Source organism: Anguilla anguilla, chromosome 3 (assembly GCF_013347855.1).
Source record: "Anguilla anguilla isolate fAngAng1 chromosome 3, fAngAng1.pri, whole genome shotgun sequence".
Taxonomy (NCBI): Eukaryota; Metazoa; Chordata; class Actinopteri; order Anguilliformes; family Anguillidae; genus Anguilla; species Anguilla anguilla.
The window spans coordinates 40,737,510-40,753,759 of NC_049203.1; the positions used below are offsets into that span (position 1 = coordinate 40,737,510).

The window sequence follows — 16,250 nt, forward strand, 5'->3', positions numbered from 1 at the left end:
CATGTACTGTAGATTGGGACACTGTCATCTTGAAGACACCCTCTCGTTTCAGGAAGGAAATAATTGATGCGGCAGGGAGAGATGATGATCACTCCCTACCAATGGGCCAGGAGCACAATTAATGATTGACATTGACCTTACCTTCTAAAGGAATTCATGTGCACAAACCACATCAGAAAAATGCATCCTGCACCATTAAGTAGCCACACGGTTGGAACAGTGGGTGGCAGTGTAGTGCAATGGGTAAGAAGCTTGTCTTGTGACTGAAAGGTCACAGATTTGATTCCCAAACTGCCATAGTTCCCTTGAGCAAGGTACTTAACCTGCATTGTTACAGTATATATCCAGCTGTATAAATAGATGCAATGTAAATGCTAAGTAAAAGTTGTGTAAGTCGCTCTGGATAAGAGCATCTGATAAATGCCTGTAACGTAATGGACAACAGCCTTACTGTTGGAACATATGTTTTTACACTATCTTTACATACTGTGTCCAACAAAATACTTTCCCTGGGTTTTACATTGTATTAAAAGCACTACAGGGGCCTTTTAAAAGTGATGCAGTAAGATGTCAGCTCACTGCAGAACATGCATACTATTGTGATGAGACATTGAACCTTTTCTCAAAGGCACACTTCCATTTGTTGTTGAAAAAGGACCTATTGTGCCCTGGAGAGAGAATGCATTTTGCAGCAGTTTGAAACAGATTTACTCAGTATAATTCAGGGCATGCCAGCTCGTCCTGATTGCTCCTAAATTTACTATTTTTCCAGAGCTGAAGAAAGAGGGACAGCTTTGAAATTAATATGCCGAAACATGATGTAAATCATGTTGGAAGATAAACCTTAATTGATTTACAGCCATCAGGGAATAGTCTGATATCACAGGGAAAGGGAAATAAGCAGCTGCCCTAAGAGGTTGATGTTAACAAAATACATTTTCTGCCTCGGGCACAACAAAAGCATTAGGAACTCATCCATCAGTGAAAGCTGTCATTTATACCAAGAACGTGCCGCTCCCTGCTGATGCGTGCATGGTATGTGCACAATCACTGGCATAAACAGTGGATATTTTTAAGAAACATTTGCAGCACTTTCATGCAAGTTTTAAAAACAAGTGATATTTCAAACATCTGGCCATTGCTTCATTGAGTCTACATGGGGCAGTCACTCAAGGTAGAGCCTGGCCCTTGCAATCAAATGCTGAAGCTCTATATTGCAAGAGAGGCATTATGACCTTGAAGCAAAAGGTGCTGTGCGACTGATCTGAACTAAACTTTTTTTCTGCAAGTCTGTTTGGTTCAGCAAGTTGGCGATTGACAGCTAAGAGTAGCTCTGCCAATCATATAGGAACTGCAAAGCTAAACTTTTCCCAAACATTTCTCAGTTTATCTTAGTCATTCGATAGGAAATGCCTCCATCTAAACAGGTACTCAGTATGAGTTTGTCTAGCAGAGGCAATCACATTGCTCAAGTGCCCATGAGGGTTATGCATATTCTGACAGTGATGTCAGCAATCTGTGGCGCCTCAGGATGTTCTGGATAAGTCAGATGTTGTGGATCTCATCCGCCATACAGAGCATGAGTGTCCCTTTCCCAAGGACGTCTCTCATTTGCTTCCTCCCTCAGGCACCCAAATGCATTCCTTCTCGCACCATATGGGGCAGGGAAAAACCTTAACCGTGTCCTTCAGAGTCAGCTGATCCAGGACAACTCACAGAGAGAGCTTAAATGAATGTGCTGCAGTGGCATATGGGAACTCACCTCCTTCCGACTCCTCGGTTTGATCACGCCATTTGCAATTAGAATGAAACCGCATTGCTGTGAGAAAGAACATGCTCAGTTAAATTAAGCATTATTAATAATTACACAGCATTTTTCCTTGTAGTCTACATTGAGCTTGGTGTTCTCTGAAACAAAACAAATTTTGTAAAAGTAATGAAAAAGTGAATTTGTTTAATTTAATGTTAAGGGCAAAGAGCACTTGGATGAGACTGAAGCAGGCCCTTGAAGTCAGTCATACAGCTGAAGTAGTGTGAAGTGGCCACTGGGGCCACTTATACACAGTAAGTATAGGTATGAGGGTACAGAGGTTGTCAGCAGTAGTGTTTTCCCTGCCATCTCATTAATGGAAACACGATGTTCTATGATGCGCATCTATGCTTTTTATTTTCAGCTAAATTAAGGCAGAGAAAATGGCCATATGGCTTTTGACAGAAAATAAAGAACAGATGGGAACGTGCCCTTGCATTCTGCGTTGGCTATTTTCCCTTCTGTTGCTCTCTTGCTTCCAACATCTGTTTGGACACGAGGCACAAACTGACCTCTACTCTAGAATACGAAATGAATCACTTCTGTACATTCCAGAGGACCAACATGATACCAATGTGATTCAGACACAAGGAGCCAATTTGATAATCAAGGCCTGAAAATCACATGCTCACAAGTTGTTTTGGATAATATAAATGTAGACATAACAGGCTACCTGAATTCCCATCGTCACTGCATGTGACTTGAAAGAATACTCATCGATCCAGCTGGCCTCTACTGTTTCACTTCCAGACTACCTTAATCCACAGTTGATGATAATACACGTTAAAAAAAAACTTGCGACATTACATCAGCTGAGTTGTCTGCATGATTAAACAGCACACAATTAATGTTACTGAACAAGTGATAAAAGCACATAATTTTTTCTTTAGCATGAAATAAGGATAAAACAAATGCCAACATGACAAAAGGAGAAAACAGTCAAGACAGAAATTACCCTTCCAAGAAGCCATTAGCAGGCCACCAGACCAAACATAATAGATGGAGAAGACAGCCCATCTGTGTGTGCATAGCTTTGTGTTACATAAAGGCAGACCAGGCTGTACAGGTACAAAGGAAGTCAATGCAGATTGAGGGAAACCATTTCTTTACATTGGCACTGATCAATGTGACCATTAAAAGTCAGTGTGGAAAGATTGCTGTCTTGAATCAATGGTAACTGCCAGGGCTACTAATTCCAGCCATGCTTAAAGCAGCTCAAGATACATGGATGAGCCGTATGCTCAAGCTTTCACCTTCACTGTCTTCTGTCTGAAAGGACACAGCTCACCACCCATAATGTGACAAGGCATATACTCACAAAGGATTTTCTTTTGAACACTTCTGACAATGTTTAAAGGACACGCAGGCCTATTCTCCCCAAAGTACTGAACACCACAACTATCATTCAACATGCACCGATAACTGCAAAAATAAAGGAAATGCTCACCATAGTATCTCTCTGTGAGGTTGTTAATAGACTGTTCTTGATGATTAACGGCCAGCTTATGCCCTAGATTGATATGATAAGCGGCCAAAATGTTTTCTCTGCAGAGTGGCGAGGCTTACTCTATGTGATAGGCTGAGGAGCTCAGCCATTGGAGAGGACCTGAGAATAGAGGCACAGCTCCTCCTTTTGCACTGAGAGGAGCCAGTTGAGGTTGATCAGATATCTGGTAAGGATGCCCCCTGGGCACCTCACTTTGGAGGTACACCGGGCACATCTAATTGGGAAGAGATCTTGGGGCAGATACGCTGGAGGGATTATATCTCCAAGCTGGCCTGGGAATGCCAAGGAATCCCCAGGAGGAACTGGAGGAAGTTGCGGGGGAAAGGGACATCTGGGCTGCTTGGTTGGTGCTGTTGCCACTCTGACCCTGCCGACTAAGCGGTATAACGAAGTGGAATGATGCATGGATATTTCATCTGTTTTGCCTTGCATCTCAAACCAATGAATGGACATTATGGACAAGAAGTATTCATTTTCATCTAGTTCCCAATTGCTGATTATGTCTTTCCCTCAGATGTCCATGACAACATCACCTTAGCCACTTTTCATCATGAAAGTTCAGCAAGTTCAGGAGGCTTAATTGCTGGAGCTCCTGCTGAATGTGCCCCAATGGCCACCACCCCTCTTTGAAAGATTTATTTTTTGAACTATGGTTGCCAAAATAATGGCAACTGGGCCTGCCCAGCATTTTTATGCATAACTTTGAGTGCGCTGGGTTTTCAATTGATAGTTTAACTGAGGAAGCATACCTTTACCAGTGTATTTACATCATAAGCCTGCAATAAACTGAAGAAGCCTGGAAAAGTCAGTAAATATTTGAAAAAAGAACCACAGGATGTAAGAATCACATGTTTCAGGCTCTAGAAGACATTATATGGGACTGCCAGTCAAAAGCTTTCCCAGGGTTTTTTATTGTACTTCATTGACCTTTAATGAATGCTCATAGTAAAGTGCTGGATCGCTCCTGTTCCCACTGAGCATGTGCAGTCAGAAGAGTATCATACAGAGACAGTGAGCGGGGATGGTCCTGCAGTGTTTCCACCTGAGCTGACAGGTGTGCAGCAAACCAGTAATGCCAAGCAGAGGCCCCGGGGACTGATGAATGAGCTCTCCAATAGGAAGTGACATCATGCTGTCCCCATTGAAAGGTTCAGGGACAAAACTGACTCTCATAGAATTTATCTCACTCCTGCCACCGTTGAATGGCATTTTTGAGCATAAATCTCAGCATTCTTCCAACAGCCCTGCTTTCCATATAAGTTGGACCCTGAGAAGGACAAGCATTAATACAGTATGCACTGTGAAGGTCATTTGTTTGTTATGTCGTTGATATTTAGATGATATGCAGTTGATATTTCCAAATAAATACTTTCTCTGGGATTAATTTCCACATTCAATCTAGGGACTTGAGTGGAAGGGAGCTGAAGCAATGTTAAGCCTTTGACAAAGCTAGCCAACCTCACCTGATAAGGTGACACACCAAGCAAATATTAAAAATGAAGGCTCCAGTTTACACTGTATCTGTCCAAATGTCATACCATCATACCTATAAGAGAGGAAGGAATTTCAAAATACAGTTTATTATGCACTAATTTGGAATGAACACCACTGGGTAAGATAGTGTGACATTGTAATGAATTTGGTGTTTAGACTAAATTTTAAATAGTTTCTATATTTTCCTGTTGTGTGGAAGAGTCTGTCGATTTTATATTATATGATTTCTGTGCAAATTGCCAATGCTTTTTATTGTATCATAGGGAAACTTCCCCACTTCTCCTTTCCTTTCTTTGTAAATTCCCTGTATTCAGTTCAGTTTAATTATAGTTTTAATTACTTTAATGTATCATGCCCACTATGATTCTAGATTCCCACTTCAGTGTCAATCATATGCAAGCCACTATAATAGTATAAACATTCCCTTTATGCCATGAAGTATGGATTTTCAAGGGTGAGTGTTGTACCTGAAATACAGATCTGTAATTAAAATGAATACCCTGCCATGTCTTCATTTTATTTTCTTTCCTTTCTTTATGATCCTGTTTCCCTTTAATAACATTGATAAAATTATCACAGTACAATCTTTAGCAATAACAAGTGAGAGGTTTTGCACTGGCACTGAAAACTACCCTAAATTGTCTATCAATACTGGATTAAATTTGTGTTTTTGGTAATTGAGGTCAATGTGATTGGACTGAACTTACCAGGTTGTCTTGTCTTGAACCAATATCTGTCCAATGTTTACCTTTCAGTGGCATAAAAAAGACACCATTTCTATTTTGGCAGTGTTGCTAGATAACTTGCTAATGTGTCTCGCACAGAACACCAAAAAGAGTAGGCTGGTAATGCTCACCTGCCAAAGAGAAAATCTCTGGAGCCAATGTATGAACAAGGGGACAAATTATGAAGTCAACAAAAAAAAAGAAAAAAGAAGAAATATACACCTGAAATTCACATATATATTTTAAAAAGTGTTAATTCATGCAATTGATTTACTGTAATGTTGTGATGCTGTAATTTTTGTCCAAAATCTTTGCATTGACACCCTAATGTAACCATCAAAATCCATTCTCTATCAATATAGACAATATAATCAAATTCATATCCTGGAATATATTAATATTGCTATACCGTTTATACAATTTATACCACTGATTTGGTGCCAGATCAGAAGACACTTAAGGGAAATCAGATCACAATTAGTAGCATGCCCATTCAAAGTACAAACTGCTCACAGCCAGAGAATGTGTAAACCGTTTCATATCATCTGCATGAAGCTGCAGATTCCACAGCCGACACGAGAGGCGCAATAATTGAATTTCCTGCGTGAGTGATGTATGCCATTTTATTTTATTTTTTGCAGTTGCATGGTTAGAGTGGCAGTCTCTGTACTTCTTTAAAGGCACTGTGAAGTAGAAACAACCCTTAGTGAAGAACAGCTTCACAGAACAACCTGTAGACCTGAACTAAAGGAAATGATAAAGGGGCAAGGGCCAGCATTTAATGACCCAGTTGTTTGAGCTTCTTCTGAAATAACTTTTTTTGGGGTCTAATTCAAGAAATAATTCTCCATTCTGCTAGTCTCCAAAATCAAGCACTGGCTGCCTCACAATGTTAGCTTCGTGCTCAGTTGAAACTGACACAAGCAAGTAAATCAATTTGGATTGATATTGCAGGGCTTAAAAGAGAATTGGCTTCAAGGAAAAACTGAATGAAACTAGATCACAGTGAAATGTGTGCTGTTAAACATTTCACAATCCCTGGTATTTGAGACCATGGACATGCAAAATTGTCGAATTGCATGTCCACAAAATGAAAGACGAAGTTCAAGTTCACTGCAAATACATAGCTTTTCAACAAACATTTTTGTCATTAAACTAATTAGGTTTGGTTGCAAATGACTTAAAGTAAACAGGCTCCCAGAAATATAATAAGCTTCCAGAAACAAGAGGAAATTAACCTAATTACTTTTACAACCCTATGTCAAGGTGACAATAGAAAAGCAATCTCATTGCCGGAAACCAAATTTTTAGCCTGCTGTGGAGAATGAAAGTTCATTAGAAAGTTAGTGATAAGCATGAATAATGGTTTTCTTGTAACACAATGTAATAATATTCAAAACTAATATCTGCTGCAGCATGCACGCTCAGTCATTTTTGTTTTTGTTTTGGACGTTTGCGTTTGCCTCTAGTCTAAATATTGCAGCTCTAATTTATACTTCAGCAGCAGAAGTCAATATGAGTGCTTATCATCTGTCAGTTTCTCAGGGGACCTCATCAAGTATATTTTTCTCCAAATTTATGAGTGAATTTGAATTTAGATTGATTTTTATAAAGCATGGGAGCTCACGATTACTGGACATTTATGATTTGCATTTTCAAAAATGATGGCTGAATTAGAAGACAGAACATAAATTCAAGCTTAGCCAGCTTTGAGCTTGTGTTCTTAAGCAAAGCTACTTTGAGCAAACTCACCGTGCAAATCTCTGACAAACATAGCCCCCCCGTGTTACAGTAAGACAAAAGGGAGGTGTTCTGAAAACATTAAATACATCTCAGCTCAAGAATAAAGGAGACAATTATTTTATTCATTTAACGTTTAACTATGAATGAGATTATTCATAAAGAGACCCAACAGAAAATGTTTTATTTGAGGTCTGGCTGGAGCTGTACTAGATGGCTGATTTTATACATTTAGATAGTCATAGGATTTTCCCTACGATCTTATAATAATGTGAGTGCATGTTATTAGTGTATCCTTTTTGGATATTTGCACAGAACAAATGCTGTAAAATATACCTTCTGTCCCCCCTACTGCCACCACCAACAGTCCCTCTTCCTACAGGAATGTGGGGCTGCATTGTAAATATACAACCGTACCCTCTGTGAAGGCACAGGGGAACTCCCAAGACAGCTGACAAAAAAAGAAGAGACTTTAGATGACTGGCATGCTCTTCTGATTAATTGTATCACTCCTGTATATATTGCATATTCCCCTGTGCAAGTCGAAGGCTATGGGGCCTCTTACTGTCATTTTATGTTCCCTGATAACCCAGAATTTCATTTGGGCGCATACATACATTCAGACATCAACCTTAGACCATACATGTCGACATACCCATCTTCAACACATAATCCCATCATTTACATATATTTATACACATACGTTGACACACCAGTCTTGGAACATACATGCCTACATACCCATCTCCAACATTTTAATTACAAACATTATTGGTAGACACAGTTTGTGACAACAGACTCTGCTCTTTCATATCATGGTACACCCAGAGGACAGACAAGTCAACGCTGGCCTGCACATAAAGCCATTACCAGGAAGATGGCCTGGTAATAAAGCCATTTCCAGGAGGCTATCAGTTAGTCTGTTCCTTCATCTTGGTTGATTGGAGTGCCACCAGATTGTATTTGGGCTGCTTTGAAGTTGAGAGGTTTGCTGCCTGGAGAATGGGAATCCCCTTACAATCGAGAAATCCGAAAAAAACAAAAAAAAAAACAAAACACTAACATTATAAAGATTAGACTACTGCAGTACCTTTATGAACATTATATCTATATCACCAATGCTCAAAACATCTTCCATTAATGACTTTTCATTGTAAAATCATGAGTGGTATTGACTGTTACAATAGAAATACCCTCTGGTAAGCAAAAAGCACCATACAGAAATGCTATGTCTGTAAAATGACAGAAAATAGAATGCCAAAGGGCTGAGCATAAATGGTAAAGAATAAAACTCCAGGTTCAGTTTTGATACGTATCAACAAACAGAAGTTTCAAAATCATCAGGTCATTTGTTTTTTCCAAGGTTGACAGGCTGGTAAGCCCCCCAGCACCGTTTGCCCCCAAGCCTATTTTTAGTTACAAATCTGTAAATATTAGACAAACCACCAGTGTCTTCATGTCTAGCAGAAAGGTTATGCCTCTGTTTCCATCCAAAAATAATATACTATGGCACATTTCACTGACTGCATAACACTTGAGAAAATGGGACAACAGCTTACGTCCTCCACCTGCTGCCTTGATGCTGTGCCTACAAGCTTTTCAAAAAATGTGAAAAGCTTAGTTACAAACTTTTGTTACTTGGCAGAGGAACTGTTGCAAATAGTTAATTGTTTTGTCTAGTGTCTTTCCAAATACCTTGAAAACTGCTGAAAAAAGAGTTGCCTGGATGCCTCTGTGATTAGTAATTACAGATCAATGTCTAACTCCAAGATTCTTATCCTATTTCTAAGATTCAGACAACATTTCCATCCTTGTACTTCTATATCTCAGTGCTGCATTTGATACTGTTGATCATCATTAGATAGGGAAATTGGGTTGGACTCTCAGGCCTATTCTTGAATTGGTTTAAGACCTTTCAACAAGACAGGGACTGCTTTGTCTCAATTGCCAATTTTTTTCTCTGAAAAAAAAAAAAAAACAGAATGTCATTCCACATGGTTCAATCCTTGGGCCTCACTGATTTTACCTCTACATGCTCCCACTATCCGACATCATCACCCATCCAAAACTACTACTATGGCTGCCCATTGTCACAACCCTGCAGTTACCCAGTATGCCAAGCTCATTTTCACCTGCCTCAATTCAAAAGGCATAATTTCCACCCTGAGTGCAGTCTGACGAGCTGATTTAACGGCTCCACAGCACAACCAAAGTGCTCTTTCCTGTACAGCATCCAGCTGATTTAAGACCATCTAAGCCACCGCCCCATATACAGAGCAATCGTAGTTCAAGACCTACCGAAAGAGGATTTGATAATCGTAGTTCAAGACCTACCGAAAGAGGATTTGATAGATATTTACCATGTATTTCCCACCGGATGGCGACAGGTCTGAAACACCACACCTTTAAAACAGCGTGCATGGTGGGCGCCTACCACTAATACAACCCATCCTAGTAGGCTACATTTCAACGCAAGCGCATTAGAGAAATATAAAGGAAAAACGATTCGCAAGCACATTTTTTTTTACGGCTATAAGGGTACTCAAAAGAATGCGTGAACTAACGCCAAGTAAATCGATTAGCACTTTCCGTTTATTTGCAGCAAAGCCGGTGTTATAACTGGCCAACCCAGTGGGGAAATTAGGAGATCTGAGGCTCTCGGTGATGCATTGGAGACAGTGCAGTGACAAAGACAGGAACCAGGTAAGTACATTACATTATATTCTTGGAATAGGTCTTTGACATGCAAATTGATTTCAGAACTGTAGCTGCATGTAGGCCTAGCATGTAGGCCTACTACGTGCGATGCGGAGACCACAAGCATCGTCACAACCGGAAAAAGTTAATTTCACAGTTCACAGCTACAGGCCGCGATTTTTGCCATTTCAGACTAAATTTGCTTCATACTCTTTGTCAAATATGAATGAATATGTCCTGTAGTGTCGAATGGGGGAATATGTGAAAGGCTATATATCCTACGTTACCGGACACTTCTGATGCACGGACGATTTTGTGTTTGATAAGGGATCTGGAAATATTTTGAAACAAAAAATATACATTAGAAACAAAAGTAGCAATTCAGCGTTTGGTGGTTGATTGTTCACTCCGCTAAAGTAGGCTACATAAAAATTCCACTGCCAAACAAATTTGCACACCAAATTAATAGTTGTATCGTTCAGCTATTAAGATATGCAAAGTTGGTTGTGTGGGAAACTAGACGTGCTGATCAAAACAACATTCTATTTGGATTTATTTAGGGCTACCAAATGATGGGCTTAATTCGATTGTGTTGAGGGATCCATGTTGGTTTGTATGCTTGTCAGACACTTTCATGTTTAAAAAAAATAATTTTTTACCGCCTATAGTAGGATATAGGATCTTTAAAAAAAAAAACGCCAGATTCCCAGTTGGATGTTGACGTGAATACCAGTTCGAAGATGGTAATTACGGTAAATACAATATGACGTGAAAGCCGCACAACCACAGGTCTAACCATTGAATTATTATTTTTTTGTTTAAATAATAGGCGAAATATTTGCTTGCTGGCTTTTGATTTATGGTAAAAAATAAATCGGATTATGAGTTTTTCAGGATTTAAACATTTAGGCTAATTCCATCCTCTAGCACAAGAGGTCGATACGGGACTTCATGAAACCACTTGTTGAGCCATCAGGCTTCCTTGCTGGACATTAATCTCTTACCATGGGGTGTCCAATCATATCAGAGAACCCATATCCGGCTGATGTGAGTGCCCGCTTAGCCCAACACGATGACACGTGGTTCAACTAATTAAATAGTCATGGTCCTGCAGATAGGTTTTCACTCCAACCCTACCAAAACACACTCATTCAACAGCCAGAGGTCTGGTTGAGCTGCTAATTCAGAACCAACCAGGTGTGGCAATGTAGGATTGAAATGAAAATCTTCAGGATGGTAGATCTCCAGGAACTGGATTGGGAAGCCCTGATCTAGACTTTGTTAGTTGAATCTCATGTTTTTAGTACTGGACAAGAAAAAATACGAAACCACAGGAGCCCTTTTCAGACCGGACACCCCTAGTGTAGAGACTTGCACTCTTGTGCCAATTAGCTCTGAAGTTGTTCCTTAATTGTATTAATGGTTGTGTACCTTTGACTGCTCACCACTGAATTGAGTATAAGGGCCAAAATTCAGGTTTAGTGTTTCCAAGCTCACTACTAGCTCAGAATTGAAAATGCATGGGCCTAGTTATAAGGGTAGAAAGAGTTTCTGCTGCGTAGTTTCGTATGACCACAAATGGAAGTGGTAGTTAATGGTGAGGAGTATAAACAATGCAGTTAATCCAGAAAGGAATAGGATCTGTCTCGCATTAGACAGAGGTGACAGGTTGATTATTTACGGCGATTTCCATGAGATCATCATTTTGCAGGTTTCCTTGCGTGCCTGAAATGCTCTTAAAGTTGCTGAGCAAAATCAGCCCCAGGAGGAGATTTTTTTGCATTGCTGGCAGGAACTGTCAGATGCCGTCTGTGTGAAAATAAGCCTTTTATTGATGATTTGCCCAAACTTTGTTTATAGCACTCACCAATGCCCTCCTTGGCCACACTGGCATTTCTGTCCAGGCTGCCATGTGATTGTGATTGGTCCACATCATATGTCCTGATTGATAAAAATAGGCATGCACCACTTGCTTTCATCTGAAGCCAGTATTGACCAAAGGAACAAATTCTTCTCAAACTGTAACACTAATAATTTGTTGAAAGTTTGTTTTTGACTTACTTTCCTTTGTGGATTTCCACCAGCTTTCCCCCCCAAATTGTAGAAATGCCTCCAAGCACCATATGTCACTGTATTGGAAGTAGGAAGGAATTTGGTGAACATTTTATTGGAAATGTCCAGCCCAACACTATGTATGTTCAAAAAAAATGCACAGTTCATTTTAAAAAGCTGGTTTCTATATCTTGAAGTGATAACTAGATCAGAGGAATTCACTTTTCTTGGGTGATATGTCAGGTTTACGCACAGTATTGCTGAGCAGTGTTTTTCCTCTCTGTTGTTTATTCAGCCAGCTCTGTCTAAACAGCCAAGCTGTGGAGAGTAAACATTACACGCCTGTGTGTTGCTGTGTTGGAATCTCAAGAAAATGACCAGAGCAGCAAAGCCACTAAACTGGAACTAATAAAAAGCATTTCTGTTTGCTGTGATAAAAGAAATAAACCCTATCCCCCCCCCCCCCCATAGTTTTGCTGTTGCTGCAAATAGATTATGCATATCATATTCTCCCTGCTGTTGTAATATTGAAGTTTCAGCTGCTTTGCAACTCGCACTGTGTACTCAGTTTGATATTGAAGTTCACGTTTTATCTTTTGGTGCACTATCTATCAGTGGTGTTCTTTTTGTGCCCACTGGAGGGCACTCTAGTTATTGGCCACACTGGAGATGGGAAGTCTGTTTGCATGAACAGCAGCAGGCTGGTGGTGTGGTGTGTTAGTGATTAGGGCAGTGTTTGTTGTATTTGGTGGACTCAGTGCTGCTCTAAAGAAAATAAGCTTCAGAGGCTCTAGCTGCTGTTTTTGGAATGCTAGGAAATTCTCCATCAAATCGGCAATGATTTTTATTGCTACAAAGTCACTTTAATTCCACACCCCTGGACCTTGCTGTGGTCAGGTTTGACAATAGTTCTCGGAGTACAAAAGAGATGAGGCTGGTTTGTTTACATGAATCAAATGTTATGTGACATTTCTGTTGGTGATTTCTGGTGTCACTGGAGTAAAAAATTATAGGTTGCCTAGATATTATGAAACAAATGTGCATCATTTAAAAAGTTATTTTATGAATTGTTCTCTTTTCCTCTTAGCATTGATTTATGTACCATTTTAACTAGATAAAAATGGGGCAAACAAAAACATTTTTGATCTGTGTTCCAACATTGAGACATCAGAGAGCACATTTGATCCTTAAAGTGTAAAAAAAAAAAAAAATTTCATTGAGCTTGCAAGAGGCTAATGAGTCATGTTTAAAATAAAAAGCTGAAACACCCTTGCTGCCCTCATATTTATCAATTTCGGGGTCAAATACAAATGCGTTCACAGTGCATTACTTTCTGTCTGCATGGTGATCCAACCCCTTTAGCAGGTGAATCATCTTTGGAACGGCGTTGACAGATGCAGTGATTCAGCGTTAGCGTGCTATCTGAGAATTATCACGCTCATTTACAACTCACTGAATATAATCATCAGGCTTATATAGAAGAATTGTTTGTACGGGAATAGGTTGACATGCCAATGAAATATTTTTGCATTGGAACGGTATTGTATAAATGCTTATTTTATTGCAGTACATAAACAGTACAGAGGGACATGCTGTGTTTATGTGGAGGGAATAAATGAAGGCTTGGGGAAAGGGGATATTGCACTCTAAGTGCTTTTTCCACTACTCTGTGATACAAAAAGGAAATAATACTTCTTTGGTAAGAAGGTAATGTGTAATTTTGCAGGTTGAAGATTCTCCCCTTCCTAAAGTGGTGAGTCTATTCAAAAGAGAATGAAGGAGAGGTATTTTAATGAATCCTTTGTATGAAGCCATTTCTGGTTTATCTTTCTCTCTCTTTTTTCCTTCCCTTTCTCTCCCTCGTTTATAATTCCGGCGTGGTTTGGAAATGGAGTTTTGCTCTCTAATTTAAACCCTCTCTCCGGTGCAATGTTGATAAAAATGTAATTCTGATGGGGAGTGCTGTGTGGAATGCATAATCAGACTTTCCTCTGGCTGTATTTCCTATTTGCATTGTTCAGAATCAAACCCTTCAACTGAAAATAAATTATTATTATTATTATTATTATTATTATTATTATTTTACAAACAGGTCAGCCCACACATTAAATTATTATATGCAATCCTTTTAGGTTGAATTTTTGTTTGGAATATATGTCTACCATTATATCTGAAAAGCGGGTATGTTCTGGTATAATTTATCTTGCGGATAATAAAGACTAGTGAGGTCACTGGTCTTTTTAAGCAGATCGATGGCTCAGATGTACTACATTGCCTTTGCTTTATTTTTTTTAAACAAAAACTGCCCATATAAATACTTCTTTTGCAGAGTTTTACACTTTTTATGGTTTCCATCTAAAGATACACATAATGAATAATATATCATTTTGAAGAATAGGTTGTTATGGTGGTGGCTTTATTGTTTTTATACACTGCTGTCTGGTAGATCTGATGTTCCTACCATGTAATGTAATTATGAAGGGACTGGAATTTCCCTTATTTGTGATTGAATATTTAATTTAAACATGCAAGAATGCATAGGTCATTACTGTGTAACAAACAGATGCAGGCCCATAATTCTGGATTTACTAAGCAAACTAAACTCTGAAATTAAAAAAGGCAGCCTCTGGAATTTAAGCCAATATTTACCCAGCCTTTCTTTGAAGGGTTTCAAAAATGACTAAAGCAGGTCTCTGCTGTGTTTATTCTGAGCATGCACTTGTATGATATTTATTATTTATCTATTTATTTGCCAGATGCTCTTTTCCAGAGACATTTAATGGGCCATCGTGTTCGGATACATTAAATATATATTTCAGGAATCAAAGAAAAACTACAAGAACAAGGGTAACATAATACCCAGTAACACAGTTATTGAGTCAATCAATCAACCAGTCAATCAATCAAAAAACCAGGACTGAACAAGCATACAGTAATAACTGTTTTAGTGTGAATGTCTCTTATTCATAAGTGCATAGAACCACATAAAGAAAGAGACCTTGCACCATACTGACATATCATATGGCAGTATTTGCTTATGTGATCAGGTAATGGGTACTATCAGTAGATATAGGCTACTCAGGTTGTGAGAAACAAGATTTTTGATTTTGAACAGGTTACTCATTTATTGGCATCAAAAGATGTTGTGCCTTTCAGCGGTTATACACAGGCAACAAGATGATGAGAAAGAGCCATAATTATATTGCTGAAGAAGAGCCTTCAGACCCAGATCACCAAAAATAATGTTTGTGAAGGCAAATTTCTTTGAAATGTTGTCAAATGCAATGTTTGGGTTTTGTGTTGACCCAAAAATAGAGCGCTCTGTGCTAGAGTTTTGTTAAAGTTGTTTAGTAGCACAGCGATAAGTTCCGTGGACTACCAGAGATGGAAATTTCCATTTGCACTAGCATAGAAGGGGTAGCATAAACATAGGTGACCTTATGGAAATCACCTATTTTTCAACTGACACAGACAACCTTTCTTCATACCTACAAAGTCCACCTCAGCTCTTAACAAAAGTGGTTTATCTGCAGTTTTTTTTTAGTGCATTTGTGATCCCCTCTCACACATCCATACTTCATGTTATAAGATGTTTTTTTTTTAAATATTAATGTAATGTAATGGGCACCCCTGGTGAAATTGCATGTTTTGTTGAATATCTAAGTGCAAATAAGTTAACACAACCTCTGCAAGGAACAAAGTGAAACATGACATATTTCTTTCTATTATTGCTTTCATTTTTTCTTTTCTCACTCTTCCTCAAAAAATCCTTCTAGTTCAGAAATATTCTTAGATCTTCTTGCTTGCACTGCATGTTTGGGATCTCCCCACATATTTTCAATAATAATCAAGTCTGTGAAGGCCATTCCAAAATCATAGTCTTTCATTCCTTTCAGTATTTCTTGGTTGATAATGAGGTATTTTTTGGATCATTGTCTCGCTGAAATATTCAATCTCTATTCAGCTTCAATTTGTTCACTGGCTGGGACATTAGCTTCTAGGATTCGTTAATATTTAGTTGAATCAATTCTTCCTTCCACCTGCACAGTATTTCCTGTGCCACTGGCTGCCACACTATCCCAAAGCATAATAGATCCACCCCCATTCTTAGCATCTGGCAAAATGCACTTTTCTTAAAATGCTTACCTCGCTTTTCTCCAGATGCATCTGGTTGTGGCCAAAGAGATTAGTTTTTGTTTCATCAGTCCACAGAACTTTGTTCCAA

At 39.0% G+C, this 16,250-nt stretch overlaps 1 protein-coding gene across 2 annotated transcripts in view; it reads left to right on the plus strand.

The window, feature by feature from the left end:
* The first annotated feature begins 9,897 nt into the window (after positions 1-9,897).
* Positions 9,898-16,250, plus strand: part of LOC118222404 (acid-sensing ion channel 1C-like) — a 31,730-nt gene continuing 25,377 nt past the window's right edge. For both annotated transcript variants that reach the window (XM_035407988.1, XM_035407987.1), the window contains exon 1: positions 9,898-9,979. The gene's annotated coding sequence lies outside the window, so the exon portion shown is untranslated. The remainder of the gene's footprint in view (positions 9,980-16,250) is intronic.